General features: G+C 35.9%; 1 long non-coding RNA gene across 1 annotated transcript in view; it reads right to left on the reverse strand.

Annotated features, from left to right (window-relative positions):
• LOC145688946 (uncharacterized) overlaps positions 1-15,614 on the reverse strand; it is a 194,922-nt gene that overhangs the window by 32,254 nt on the left and 147,054 nt on the right. The gene's annotated exons all lie outside the window — the stretch shown is intronic.

Below are 15,614 nucleotides of genomic sequence, written 5' to 3' on the forward strand. Positions count from 1 at the left end.
GCCTGTAATAGGTAACCATTTGTTATATTTGCTTGCACAGGTATTCCACAGGTATTAGATGCTACTGTAAACATTCATTTAAATATTCAGACCTGCTGCATCCTGTATTGCTCTGTCTGCGCCAGCAAGCGGAGTTCACGTTACGTTTGTTGGTTTGCCTAAAATTTCTGCACTATATTAAAACAATAAATTGTGATCTTTTCTTGATGGCAGTGTTGTACGCTAATTGCTCTTTCAGCAAATTAGAATTCTTTCCTGGTGTTGCCCATTTTTAAATCATTCCATAATGATGCTATTTATCATGCGAAGAGAAGAGTATTAATACATTATGTTCTATGCTTCGTTTCCATGTGTTGAAAATTTCTTTAGATTGTTTTCCGATTGTTGGGTGATTGCTGATTCTTTTTTTCTTCTTACTCTCGTCTTATTTCTAATAGACATTTCGTCACCAGATTCTTTTAGTTGATCATGCTCATCTGGGTTTTTCTCTTGGTGGAATTTCTTCAAACATTGCACGGCAATAGAATGAAATCAGTATTGTAGTCTTACAGTATTATACTTTACACTGTACAAATTCGGATTATCAACACAGTTTATTATATCAGGGCGAATAAATTTACTACTAAATGATATTGCATCTCCTTTCTGGTCGTACTGTGTGCTATACGAATTTTGCTTTTGCATATTTGGTGTGAATGTCAAAAATTTGGTTCTTTATGTATCTAACTTATTGGTTTTCCTGTGCTTTTGTCTAATTTCTTGCAATGTCTTGGCACGAATGACTTTCTTTTCGTACTGAAAGGAAGTATTGAAATTTGCTTTATGTTATAATATTGTTGTAATCCCAACAAAACTTAAAGGTATATATTTACGAAGATAAATTCTTGGTGGCACTAAATACAACACTAATAGTTTGTAAGATTTCAACGTACTCTCCTATATTTTTCTCACATAATGTAGATGTTAAGCTTTACTCTATGTTTCTCACGGTTATGTCTGTGATGCCGTTACTGTAATGGTCTTGTACCTTTACAAAACATATATTTGCGTCAATCATGTACATGCATGTAAATCTCTGAACAATCTTTGATAAACAAAAAGCCATGTCACCACAACAATTTTGTGTAACATTCCATTCTTTAGAATTACTTGGTGATAACGAAATGATGCTAAAGTAGAAGATGTAACATCATGGAGTGAATTTTTAACTGTGTACCATCTATAACTGTCAATAACAAGTACTAAATATTTACGCTTTAAAATATTATTTGGAAAATAAGATCCAGTAACATGAATATGAACTCTGTAAAAGAGCAGTACCGAGAGATAGGTTAGAGTTTTTCCATATGGTTATCCAAATTTGCTTACTTTTATCACGTTACTATGCTTGATGAAGTAAGTGTTTTGAAACAATACTAAAATTAGTAAAATGTTGTAATCCAATATGAGTTTCGAAACTTCTGTATTTAAGAAAGCTGCTATTGACTTATTATTGTTCAAATGCAGAATTTAAATTTTCGTACGCTTATATCCATAAATATGTATTTTCTAAATAATATGATAATCGAATAAAAGTATACTTTGAGGCACGAAATAAAATTTAATAGCCTTTATTCTTCTAATTTCAGATAAACTATATCCGGTCAGAACATTCGGAGAAGGAGAAGAAGGATTGTATTGTGATTGTCCCTTATCTTGTGAATCTCTGTCTATAAACTTTGTGCATTCGTAAGTGTTTAGCGTAGTAAACAACTACTAGTTTAAGGTACAAAAGTTAGTATTATGAGATAGGTCTATCATAGAAGTTAAGAGAAACATAAAGGAAATTTACAAGGAAGCAATATAAAAAATCAGTGGAAAATATTATTAAATTAGAATGAAAATGTAAACCGAGGAAATTACAGCTAATGATATTTTTAATTTGTAATAAATTTAAGCTCACTTCTGCTTAATCACTAATTTTCTCCTATCCGGAAATTAAGACCAATGTACCATTTTCGATTGAACCTCACATTCCCCAAATCCTAAATTACGCTTTACATTTACGCTTCATTTAACCTTGCAGCTGTAAGTAATATCAAACTCAAAATGTACCAATTGATCAAATATACTCGGAAATATTCCTCAAAATGTACTATAATTTATGGAATGATAAGCTATCTATCATATTGGGGAAATTCTTTGGTAGCCAAATATAACTTTGCATCTAACTTCAGAGAAAGAATGTTTTATTTATTTATTTATTTATTTATTTATTTATTTATTTATTTTAGTATGTAGATGAGCACATGAAATACCGGCTGATTTAATTTTAGCTGGATGCGAAAAATTGTAAAACAAAATACACAAACTCGTTATCATTACTTGAAACAAGAAGAATTATGCACAAGAATGGAAATAATCCAATTCAGAAGAAAGGCGACAAAACTGACTGTAATAATTATCGAGGCACTTCTCTACTATCAACATTCTACAAAAATCTTGAAAACATTCTCTTAGCAGGATTGACCCCATATGAAGATGAAATTATTGCAGATTATCAGTGGGCATATAGACAAAACGAATCAACTAACCACCAAGTATTGAAGACTTAGAAAAAAGTGGCAATACATTATTCGAAAAGAAATAGGAAAACACAATATCCTAGTACGTCAATATTTATTGATTTTAAAATGGCTTACGACTCGGTTAGGAGACATTGTAGAACATTCTTACAGAACTTTGAATTCCGGAAAAGTTAATTAGATTAATTAACATATAGTGCGGAGATTAAGTGGGCAATTTTATAAGAATTGTGCACTTTAAAAAAAAAAAGGTTAAATTTTAAGGAATATTTGTTTACACTCGGTAGAAGAAATCTAGAGGTAGGGCTCAAAGTTTTAGGCCACCGTATTGGAAAATAGCTGCCATCTTGAGAAATAGGTCTATTTTCCGGAATATCCATTTTAAGTAGCTACTGCTTCAATACTATTCATCCAAATTTCATGGTTGATATGTCATTCTCTTCAGAATAAAAGAGGCTTTTAAGTGAGACCTAATACATGCCCGTATGACATACAAGGAAATGGAAATTTGGAGGAAATCGGGACTTTTTCTTTAAAGAATATCGTTTTTGAAAGTTTGAGCCAACTTACAGCCGCCACAGGTGAGAGTATGTGACCCTAACGTACACTGAAATAATACAAAGGGGTTGTGGTATCTCTTTGCCAAATAACGTCGGAACATCGTACATAATGACCTGATTAAAAATTATTCCCAAGTTCTGTTTGAAAGTAGGAAATTTAAACTAGGAGAAAAAATTGCGATCTAAAATTTCTGGATACATTAATATTGCAACGAATTTAATGGCTAATACTTAATTTTCTTTAAAATGATACAATGTACAATTGCAATACTGTAAATGCTCCTGTTAGGTATGAAAAACGACATTTGTGGGAAATCGGGAAATATATGAGAAAACATTTTTTAACTTTTCTTGTTCGTAGAATGATCCAGGGTGAAAGCACGATACCTTAATGTACCCTGAAAATATATTGGAGTATTGGTAATGTTTCTTCCAATTGAGATACTGATATCATTCATAATAGCGTTGTGAAAATAATTTCCTAATCTTGTTTGCTAGAACAAAATATCACTTTTTAGCAGTACATCATAAGAGTTAATTCTGACTTTATGTAGAGAAAAATACTTTACTCATTGTGGATTAGTGCCTATGTATCCAGGCGTTGTGCAACTGCCTGCTATGATTAAGTATTCGATGTCAGTAATGGTAGATGCTGCAAATTATTCCAATGAAGGACAAACACCCTGTATTACTTGTAATGTTTCCCTGTATGCTATTGCAAAACGTATTCAGTGGACATGTCCTGAATAGTTTCGGGGCCCTACGTCTGAAGAAAGCTATTATGAGTGTACTCGCAGTTCTTTTTTGATGGCAGTGGATGGGTTGAATGCATCATTGAGGCTGGTTTAAAATCTTCGGGTAGAGCTGTCTTAAATCATATTTCAGTGGCAAGATATGCACATCAGGTGAAATTATGCACCCTGTTTATCTAGTCAAAACAATGTATTAATGGTCATGAAGAAAATCATTGTACTTGTGAGCCTCTTCCGTTCAAGGAATGCTATAAAGATAATTGTGAAAGAATTCCAAGTTTCGCATATGGGAGTACAGAGATGGAACTAGAGAATTAGCATCTGAATTCTTTTACATCAATCTGAAGCACCAACTTTGAGTTCTATTTGAACTCTCTAACACGGTAGGCTCTTTGGCTCTTTTTATTTAGCCAGCAAAACTATTCCAGATGGCTTCCAATGCATTGGCGTGACATGGAAAATCTGCCAGAGATACGCACGAGAATTAATGAGGAGCTTTTAGCTGGGAAGTTTACTGGCAACATTAGTAGGAAATTATTTTCTGCAATGACATTAGACCAGAGGCATGAACAGTGGAATGCTTACATTAAGGTGGATGGAGGAGCAGTGGGATTAACAGAAAATCCATATGATTTGAGGCGATGGATGGTAGCTTGTCCTGAAGTAACAAGATTGATACAAAAATTTGAAGAAGGATTGAAAACCCTAACACATCCTCAAAGGAACACCATGAATGCTCATCAAAAACCCAGTCTTTATTTTTCAAACATGTAAATTATTTGAAATACATTAGTAAAGATTTAGGCAATATATCTGAAGACAACAGCCAAGACTTGCGAAAAGTGTTATTGTTTCTCAAAGTAGAATTGCGAATTTAAGAGAACTAAGAAACCTTCCAACACATACATTTAAAGAATCTGTCAACAACAGACTTGAACAACAGATATTATGTATCAATTGAAAAACCGATCCAACGCAATCAAGTGAAGTTGTTCAAAACAAAAACTCCACCCAAGAGCGAATCCCAGTGGCTGGTCAGAAGAGCAAGAAATGATGCCTGCCTCTTTTCAAAATTACATATCGGGTTCAGCAATGAGGTTCTCATCTTGACGAATTTTTTATCCATGAAAATCAGCCATTCTCATCATCTTTGTCAGACTGTGTTCGTCTGCGAAAATTTAAGAAATCTGATCTTCTTCAACGTTTCAGAAATGTTTGTGACTATCCCAGCGAAAAACCTTCAGAATCATTTGCCATACTGGGTGGCCCAGCCTTAGTCCACATGATACCTTCTGGAGATGCCAAGATTTTTGACATGTACCCAGAGATTTGCCAGCATAGTTCGCTAATGGGACAGCAGAAATAGAACTAACATTGTCTGGAATGACTACAAACCTGACACTTTGAAAGATGAGACTACAAGGTTTAGAGGTACTGTAATAAGACGAAAAGTTTGCAGTAATACACCTATGCCTAGAACTTGAAATAACGTTTTGATCAATAGTGAAAACAAGAAGCGATCTATTTGCAACTAAACGTGTTATCTCGAGTCGGGAAAGAAGTCTTGACTACGACAGAAGAAACAATATTATGCAATATACCTTATGTACCCATGAAGATCATCAGCCATGCAGTCAAGATGAAGCGGATACAGGAATTTTGCTTTATGCTAAGGAGGCGTATCAAGCGAGATACAAATCTATCATCATTCGGGTAGTGGACTCTGACGTTGTAGTGGGGGCGCGATGGCTTAAAGGTAGAGCGTTCACCTCCGGTGCTTGGGGACCTTGGGGACGTGAAACTTAAAAATTCCATTTCATTTCATTTTCTAATGTTGTAGTGCTTTGCTTTCTCTGACAAAACTTAATCAACTAGAAGCAGACTTCTTATGGATTTCATTTAACAGTGGGAAGAATTCAAAGTACATCCCAAAGCATCTACTATTTACCAAGCTCGGAGTCAAAAATGCTACTTCCCTTCTTTTTTCCGTGCATCGTCGGGTTGCAACCCAACTTCCTCGTTTACTGGTTATGGAAAGAACTCTCGGGAAACACAGAAATCTCCCGAAGATCATACAGACATTCCAGATTTTGTCCCGGCAACCTCCAGAAATCGAGATGTTTATGGATGAAGTTAACAAATTTGTTGTTTTGATGTATGATAAATCATCATGTCAGAGCACAGTTAATCAGTGTAGAAGATAACTTTACAAAGGGCGTTCCATGGAAAGAATACTACCAACACATCAGCTTTATGTTAACATGTCTTGAAGAGTGCTTATCAAGCTGGCCACTGTTGGAGACAGTGTTTGGTTTTTGGTGCATATCTCATTCAGGCCTTTGTTGTTGGCACATAAATGAAACTGGTAGCTTGAAGCCAACGTGGACAACTCTTCCTAAAGCACCTCGGGTATGTAGGAAGTTATTCAGTTGTTCTTGCAGAAAGTGCAAAACTCGTCGTTGCATGTACAAAATGCAGTGTACAATTCTCACGATTACATTGTATATACAATGCTTTGCGAGTGTACTGACTATGGAAATGAAAGTAAAGAATTCTATCCACCTCCTTTTGTTAACAGTAGTGGTAATCGTTTTGACGACGTTGAGACTGACATTTAATGTGGTTTGTTACGAGATATCAATTTCATCTAAAAAGTTTAATCTCTAATAGTTCTTCTTATTTGCTTTCTATCGTGTCAGATAGGAGCACAGGTGTTTGTTGTGTTAAAGTAAAAAAAAAAAAAAAGAATGACGAAGTACAATAATGTAAAATTAAGTGAATTACAAGCAAATGAAATGTTATAAATACTGTCCCATTATATGTCCAGATTTCAAAATCAAGGGTGTCAAACGAACGACCTTAATGTACAATTGTACAATTAGGAGGATTCGGAAATTAGTTTTCACAATGTTACTATGTATGATATCAGAATGGTATTTGGCAGAAACATTACCAATACTCCAGCGTATTTTTCAGGGCGCATAAAGAATCGTGTATCTCCCGGTATCATTTTAGGAAAATGAAAGTTTTTAAAAAGGGTTTGATATATCTCCCGATTTCCCCAAATTACCCTTTTACCATACCACACAGGAGCATGGACCGTATTGCAATTGATACATTGTATCATTTTAAAGAAAATTAAGTATTAGTCATTAAATTCATTGGAATATTAATTTATCCAGAAATTTTAGATCGCAATTTTCCTTCTTAGTGCAAATTTCCTACTTTCAAACAGAATTAAGGAATATTTTTTTTCAGGTCATTATGTTCGATATTACAATGTTATTTGGCGAAGAGATACCATAACCCCTTCGTATTATTTCAGGGTACATTAGTGTTGCGTACTCTCACCTGGGGCGGCTGCAGGGTGGCTTAAACTTTCACAAACGATAATCTTTAAAGAACAAATCTCGATTTCCTCCAAATTTCCCTTTTCTTGCATGTCATACGGGCATGTACCATGTCGCATTTAAAAGATTGTTTTATTCTGAAGAGAATGACATATCAACCATGAAATTTGAATGAATAATGTTGAAGCAGTAGCTACTTAAAATGGATATTCTGAAAAATAGCCCTATTTTTCAAGATGGCCGAGATTTTCCAATATAGTGGGGAAAAACTTTGGGTCCTACTCTAGATTTCTTCTACCGGGTGTAAACAAATATTCCTGAAAGTTTCACCTTTTTTTCCAGAAGTGCACTATTTTTATGTTAACGTCCCTACTAATGTGTTTCAGTGAATCTCAAAGTAAAGGCTAGGTAGGAAAACCTTTTGCCCATGGGCTTTCACGTCGACAATGACGTGAAACAGGAAGATCCCATGTAGTCTCTATTGTGCAACTTTTTCCTGGAACACGCTGTAAGGAAATTCAAAAATAGCAACCAGCGCCTAGAGTTAAATGACCATCACCACGTTATGGCGTATGCTAATCGTGTAAATTTAATAGGGGATGATACGAAAACAATAGAAAGAAATGGGGAGGTCTTAATAAACGCTTGCAAGGACTTTGGTTTAAAAGTAAATGCTGAGCCAGTAAATATATGGAGTTTCGTCGGGATCGTAATACGGAAAATTCTGGATGTGTTAAAATATGAAAAATACATTTTATAAAGCGAATAATTTCAAATATCTAAGATCAATACTAACAGACGAAAAAATATTCAAGAATATATTAAATTTCGACTAAAAGTAGGGAATTCGTTTGATTATTCATTTCTAAATCTCTTGTCGTTTCGAATTATTTTGAGAAATTTGAAGCTTAAAATATATAAAACAATAATCATGCCTGTTCTGTATGTTGCAAAACATGGTCGCTTACTTTGAGGGGAGAACTTAGACTGAAAATATCTGCAAACAAGTATCTTTTCTTACGTATCCAAGTCTTGAGAAATCATAAGATCGATATAAATTGTGGCTCAAAAAGATCAATAGAAAATAATGTACCACATAAAAGGCACTCGTGTTTGCTTCAAACATCTTGAAGAGTTTGACTTCGTGCAGTCATACTTACTAAAAGAAAAACTAACCCCAGGAGAATTATTTACACTGAAGCTGAGAAAGAATGCTGCCTCAGTATATTATTGATAGACTTAGAATCCGAGCCATTGAAGATGCACTGTTTATACCAGTTACCAAGGTAAAAAAAAAAAACTTACAAAACTATTGGCGGGTGTAGTTAAGACTTGGCATTAGAGAGTAGTAGCAAAGGTTTAACTTCATGATTATGAAGTACTGTTTTACGAATAAATGTAGACACAAGGGATGCACAAAGTAACTTGTGCAGTTAAATTTAGCGGCTTGTAGGAGGAGTCAGTAACGATGATAGTGTAACTCTGGACTTGATTCATCGTATAATTTTTCCTTATCACGTGACAATGAAGACGAAATGGGTGATCAGGGCTGTTTGGCCACATAAGCCGCGCTCCTCTACATACATTCCTTGTTTCATACTAGAAAGTATATTTATAAATATTTCACACATTTTATACTTAGTGATAAACAAGTACTATCTACATTTAGAAGATTATCATTATTACTATTGTAGCTCTTTGTATACACTAAGATAACGTTGTTTTTTTTAATTTTTGAGGGATTACATAATTAGTAAGAAGGTAATTTTTTTAGGAAATCAGACCAATGCATTAATTATGTATTATATAAAATTCTAAGCAAAATCCTTCGATTACATGACAACATACTCTCTGGAAACATGTATTTCATCGCATTTGTGATGCAACAGTTTAACACTATTCGTTAAAGAATAAACCATTCTCAGTTAGCCATTAATATGCCAAAAATATTGATAAACATAAAATTGCCGCTTATCAGATAGTGATTTACTGGTATCTCAAGTAGTAGAAGATACATAGAAAATCGGCAGCATCCTTTCAAATTATAATGAAAACAAATAATCTTATTTGTTTCAGAACTCAGTCTCCAGAAATAGCCGAAGTTGGAACCAATACAGCCATGGAATTGATTATCATGTGTTCTAAAACAAGGTTGCGTATGAGAGTTATCCGAAGTATGTGCGACATTTTTGGTAAGACATATTTAATGAATGATACATAAACACTTATAAGACACTAGTAACAACATTAAGTGGGCCAAAGCTTGTATATAGTGTAAAAACAGAGATGGTGATTCAATGTGGCTCTGTTGGGAATTACCGGAAATGTTTGAAAATACATACCGAATTATACATTGTTCAGTTTAAGGGCATTTCTAACCATTCTAGTGTCACGAGCACATATTGTCTAAGAGTTTTTCAGTGTACCTAAAATGTTACCCTGATGTGTAATATCTTACCCTCTCTTTGGATTTAGTCAGAGTCGGATGATTGATTTTACGTGATATCATGTAAGGTGTACCGAACTTGACAGATATAATACATATTACTTTCCCCTTATATTCCGCTTGCGCTAAATCCAATATGATTGACTTAAGATGCTCCCTATGATTCAGATTACTTCTACTCAGAAGACCTCTGCGCACATTTCTTATATCCAACATTTGACCTCAATTCCGATACTCGTTTCAAAATTCACATGCCATTTCTAGACATTTTCGACGTTATACCTTCTCATTTTGTACACACTTGTCTACCATCCTCTATATGGTGTGCCACTAAACAGACGCTATTTCTCTATTATTTGGTGCTGAATCTAGTGCTAGCAATCATTTTCAGTAATTGAATTCAAAAAATCGGAAAGTTTCCTTCTGAAGTCAAGTTTGTATTTGAACATGTATTAAAAATAGGAAATAAATCACAACTAAATTTTCAACTTCGATTAGAAACTACAACTTTATTACTTTCTGACTTGAAGACGTTGCACTATTGATGTCGAGCCTCCCGCTGAAAACTGAACATAATTTGTTCCGTATCTTATTCTTCTTACAAGTGCATGGCTTAAATACACTTTGTATGCATGGCATAGATTATTCCTTTCAGTCTTACTTTGACATTGTTATTTTAACATCCAGCAATTAATTATCCAAAAATAGATGTATTCTACCTTCATTCATTTTGGAAAGAAATCGTGTAAGACACACTGCGTCTAACTTAAAATTTAATTGAATAATTGCTTTATTTTCCACTACTTTTGTCTTCAAAGCTATTAGTGTTTTTTCTTAGTTTTTGCAAAACAATTGACTAAGTCAAAATCCGATATTTTATTATCAATAGCTAGAGAACCAAAGGTTTCCACAGGAAAATAATTATCACACTTACGAAGCAAATAAAGATCTATATTCATACCAAATCTGGGTTAAAGTTGTGGAGGACATATATACTGGAATACAAATTGATTTTACAAAATATAAATCAGACAATGGACTAGAAGAATTTAAATTATAATTGAGCTATTTATAGAAGCGTCATAATGTATGTAATTCTATATTGATGATCATATTTAATGTCAATTAAAAAGTATAGGATAATTAGAACTTCCACTCTTCGTATGAGAAGAATTATATTCATGAAAAATATTACAAGTTTGGTGCTAAAAGGGTTAAATAAACACTCGCACCAGTTTTCTCCGTAGAAGTCTACTTGATCGTCTGTCTTTGGTCATGCCAACCAATTATACAAAATTTGAAAGTTCGACATATTACAGTTTCTGAAATATGAAGAATTACAACACTTTCTCAAGTCCCTTTAATATGAATAGATGTTGCACGTTCAAACGTTCCGATTTACATGAAGCCTAATGTACAAGTATGTTATATCGTCAAAATTATAATGCTCCTTTTCCAATAATTTCGTAGACATGGAGAATACTACAGAAATTAATAGCAGACTTTTCCCCTTTGGACCCTGTTAGAATTTTTACCTTTTAACTTAGAAAAAAGGAACATTATTTCAGTAAATCTTTATGGCTCCAATACTACTAGTTTAAAAGATTTAATGATGAGTGATTCAATGTACGAGTCTGTAGAAGTACCTATATGAAACTACTAGTTGAATTAAAATGTTTTTCCTTATTCAACCGTTATTGGTCAAGACTATTATATGCACCATAACTGTCACGTCTGGTGCAGGTACTATTAAGTTTGAATGATTATTAAAAGCTATATATTGAGAGAAATGGTACAAAATAAAGCATTTTTAAAAGTATATTAATATTTGCGAAAAAATTACTTTTCTCCGTCAGTTCGAAATAACATGAAATTTTGTAACAGGGTCCTATTCCACCAAACTTTAGAATCGCAAAACATTCCGGATTTGCCTAGTTATATATACATAACATATTTTTTCTATTATTATCAATAAAGATTAAAACTCAGACTCAAGTTCGATGCTCGGTGCTTGAACATATGACAGGATGCTAATTAAGGATCGGTCTTTATAGTACGATAACAAGTACTATAGATTCGTTGGATATAGTGACGACTTTCATATTGTGCAAGATAGAAGATGTATACATAAATTAGTACATCCATTCACCTTTTTGATTAACTAACAACGCTGATTACAATACCCCTTGGTCGCTCTAAAGATAAAAGATTTCGGGTGATATATATCGGGTGATTCCGTTATTCCGTACCAGGCCTTTAAATCGAAAACTGTACGAGAGATGTACAAACTGAAAAACACGTATCAAATTAGTTGCAAAGGACAACAGAGCGAAGTACAAAGTTTCGCCCAAGGGTTCTCCGCAGTATCCGAGATGGGGTCCAACTCAAAATAGTCAAATGGAAAGAGGGGTCAAGTTGCATATCGCTTGAAAGCTCTTGTAAAAAGAAAGAAGCTGCAAGAAGTCCCGATTCTCTACGATCACCCTATGCAAAATGGCGGCGGGTCAAAATGTCATAAAAGTTGCATTGAAAACAATAAATCTCAAATGGGCAGCCAGACTTAGAAACTGAACCAGTTCTAGATATCCAGGCAGGGTAACCAGTTCTAGATATCCAGGCAGGGTCCACTTCCAAATTAGCAGTTGTTTGATTTGCTGGAGGGATGATCCTGAACATTTTGAACAGCTATATTTCCTCTTTAACATACATTTTCCGGGTCCAATACTACCGAGACTGTTCAGACCTCTTTCGTGACACTACGGAAAGGTGTTGTCTTCTCTCGGCTCGTAGTCAACACTGGCAACACACACAGTATGGAAATGAAAGCGTTATGGTGGACAGGTAAGCATATTATATTGAAACGTGTAACGTTGTTCTAAGAATTAATTTACCATCATATAACGTACAAATGATATATCATATTTACCTTGGAGACAGCTGCTGCCCGTTATGTAACACATGTGCACTTCACACAGCACGTTTTACATCACGTTTTACCGAAATTGTCGTCCATGTACATCAAGACAACTGTCCAGAGGGCAATAATAATTCTAGCCCACAGCTTCAAACTCTGCCTGTCCTATGCTTCGAAATGCGGTCATTATACGATGCCTTATATATTCTGGTGTAGTTGGTCTATTCGTGTAAACAAGCTCCTTGAGTCGACCCCAGAAATAATAGTCCATGCACGTAAGCTCTGGAGAGAGAGGAGGGAAAGGAGTATTGGACCCTCTTCCTAACCAACGGTGCGGACATAAAATATTTAATGCACCTCTGTATATACTAGCAGCATGTGCTGGACAACCGTCCAATTGCATCCACATATTACGCCGCACGTGAAGTGGGATGTTTTCTAGCAGTTGCGGTATTTGTTCTGTCAAGAATTGATGGAACAGAGGCGACGTTAAATTTCCATCAGTAAACAAGGGCAAAATTACATGTGTTCCAATTATACTATCCCACACATTGATGCTCCAACGTCTTTGTCGGTCGATCTGTAGTGTCCAGTCCAGATTCTCCGTAACCCAATAATGCACAATTTGTAGGTTGTCATGACCATATCTTGTAAATATTGCTTCGTCTGTCCACAGCACGTACATACTTAAAAACGTTGGGTTTGTCCTCAATTTCTGACGGGCCCAATTACAAAACTGGAGGCGCTTATTACGGTCGGCCTCTGTTAGTACCTGGCACATGGAGATATGATACGGGTGGCGTTTGTGCTTCCATAGTATACGCAGTACATTTGTTTGACTAATTTCGCGATCCCGGGCAATATCTCTTGAGGATGCAGTAGGACGTACTTCGACAGCAACCAAAACATAAATAACGACATCGTTGTCATCTACAATTGGAGCATGTTTGTGACCCCCATATTGTTGAGGTATGCGCCCTGTTTGTTTCAGACTATTTGCTAACCCTCGAAGTACATTATGAGAAATTGATTGTCGCTGTGGGAACCTTGCGTTATAAATTCGGGCTGCAGGTCTATAGTTTTGCCTACATTCCCCTAACACCACTAACATGTCAAATGCCTCCCCGTTCATGTATGGCATTGTTCTAATACAATGCTATCTTTAGCCGACACTGCACTAACACACGATATTAGGGTAGTACGTGCCACATTCTACAATGAAATGCAAGCTTCCTGGCACACACACACACACACACACACACACACACACTCACACACACACACACAACTCAATTCGTAGCGTGTATTACTTTTGTACAGCACAAGTACTTCAATACAATTCGTACTAACGACTCTTCAGCAAATCCTGCTCAACTTACTGTGGAACAAACTATGTTCCAGCGTACCTCACGTTGGTGCCTTTCAATTCAAGGTTTTGTGCGACTGTTTCTCTCGAAAGGAGTATGATTTGTACAACAAACACAAGCCAGCAAACAGCACAATCCAGTTGCAGTAATCGTTATCAAAGATGTTTATGTTTATTCATTTCGGTATTTCGTTTGAAGTTACATGTTTCACGACATAAATGCCCCATGAATTTCACTTTTACACGACGCACACGGAAGAAAAGAGCACGTAAGGACAGGGTTGGAACCCCATTATTCGCCTTTTGTTACTGAGGATCACTGAGCTTAAGATAGGTATACAGACGAACCACGTTGTGACATCATTCAAACCTAGGTTTGGAATTCGGTGGAAATGCATTCTCGAACCGAAATAACACAATAACGCGGAGAGGGTCGTAACGTGACACTCGGGGATTGGCAAGATTTATACGTCGTTGGATAGCACACGGCAAGTCCAGAATACAGATCTGTTTATACCGCCGTTTTGGGTTCTGGGCTGAATGTGAGCATATGGTGCAAAATAACATGTCCCAGGATAATGTTCCGTATAATTGCTTTACCCTGAAGAGTTATGGTGTGCACCATGGAAACAAATCATCGCGTAGTGCACACAGCCGAAATATTTCGTCCGTTGCACTAGCCAGTCGGGAGGATACAGTGTTCAATTTCCTTGACCCCATAGTGTTGGAGGTCTGGGATGGGAGAGGCGACCCTAAGAAGCAACATCAAAACTACCGACAAAGGGCTTTCAAGCACACATTCTGTGCAGATGCCCCAGACCTCTTACAAAACAGATACAGTAAACATTGGTAGAGCATGCTTGCGTCGTTCCACATCTCCAAGAATTCTGTGCAAGCAAAGTGAAAACAGTTGTTTTCTCCCGACCGACTAGTGTCATTGACTCAATATTTCGGCTTAGTGTACCACTCGCTGATGTGTTTTTATGATGAAGACCAGAACTCTCCAGGGCTACCGGGCACTGTCCTGCAATTTTACCGCCAGTTCCACTGAAACGTGTGTTCTTCCACATTCATTTCAACGCAACTTTTGATGACATTTTGACCCGCCGCCATGTTGCATAGGATGGTCGTAGCTTCTTTCTTTTTAAAAGAGCTTTCAAGCGATATACCACTTGACCCTCTTTCCATTTGACAATTTTGAGTTGGACCCCGTTGGGGAACCTGCGGAGGACCCTGGGGCGAAACCTTTTACTTCTATCTGTTGTCCTTTGAACATCATGTCACATTTGTTTTTCAGTTTTTACATCTGGCTGCCCGTTTCAGATTTATAGCTGTGGCCATATTGTTTTCAATGCAAATTTTGATGACATTTTGACCCGCCGTAACTTTACATAGGGTGATCGTAGAGAATCCGGAATTGTTGTAGCTTCTTTCTTTTTACAAGAGCTTTTAAGCGATATACAACTTGACCTTTCTTTCCATTTGACAATTTTGAGTTTGACCGCATCTGGATCCTGCGGGGAACCCTGGGACGGAACTTTTTACTTCGCTCTGTTGTCCTTTGCAACTAATGGAATACGTGTTTTTCAGTTTATACATATCTCGGACCGTTGTCGATTTAAAGGCCTGATACGGAATAACGTAGTCACCCGATATATATAA

Source organism: Thermobia domestica, chromosome 7 (genome assembly GCF_964235325.1).
Source record: "Thermobia domestica chromosome 7, izTheDome1.hap1.1, whole genome shotgun sequence".
Taxonomy (NCBI): Eukaryota; Metazoa; Arthropoda; class Insecta; order Zygentoma; family Lepismatidae; genus Thermobia; species Thermobia domestica.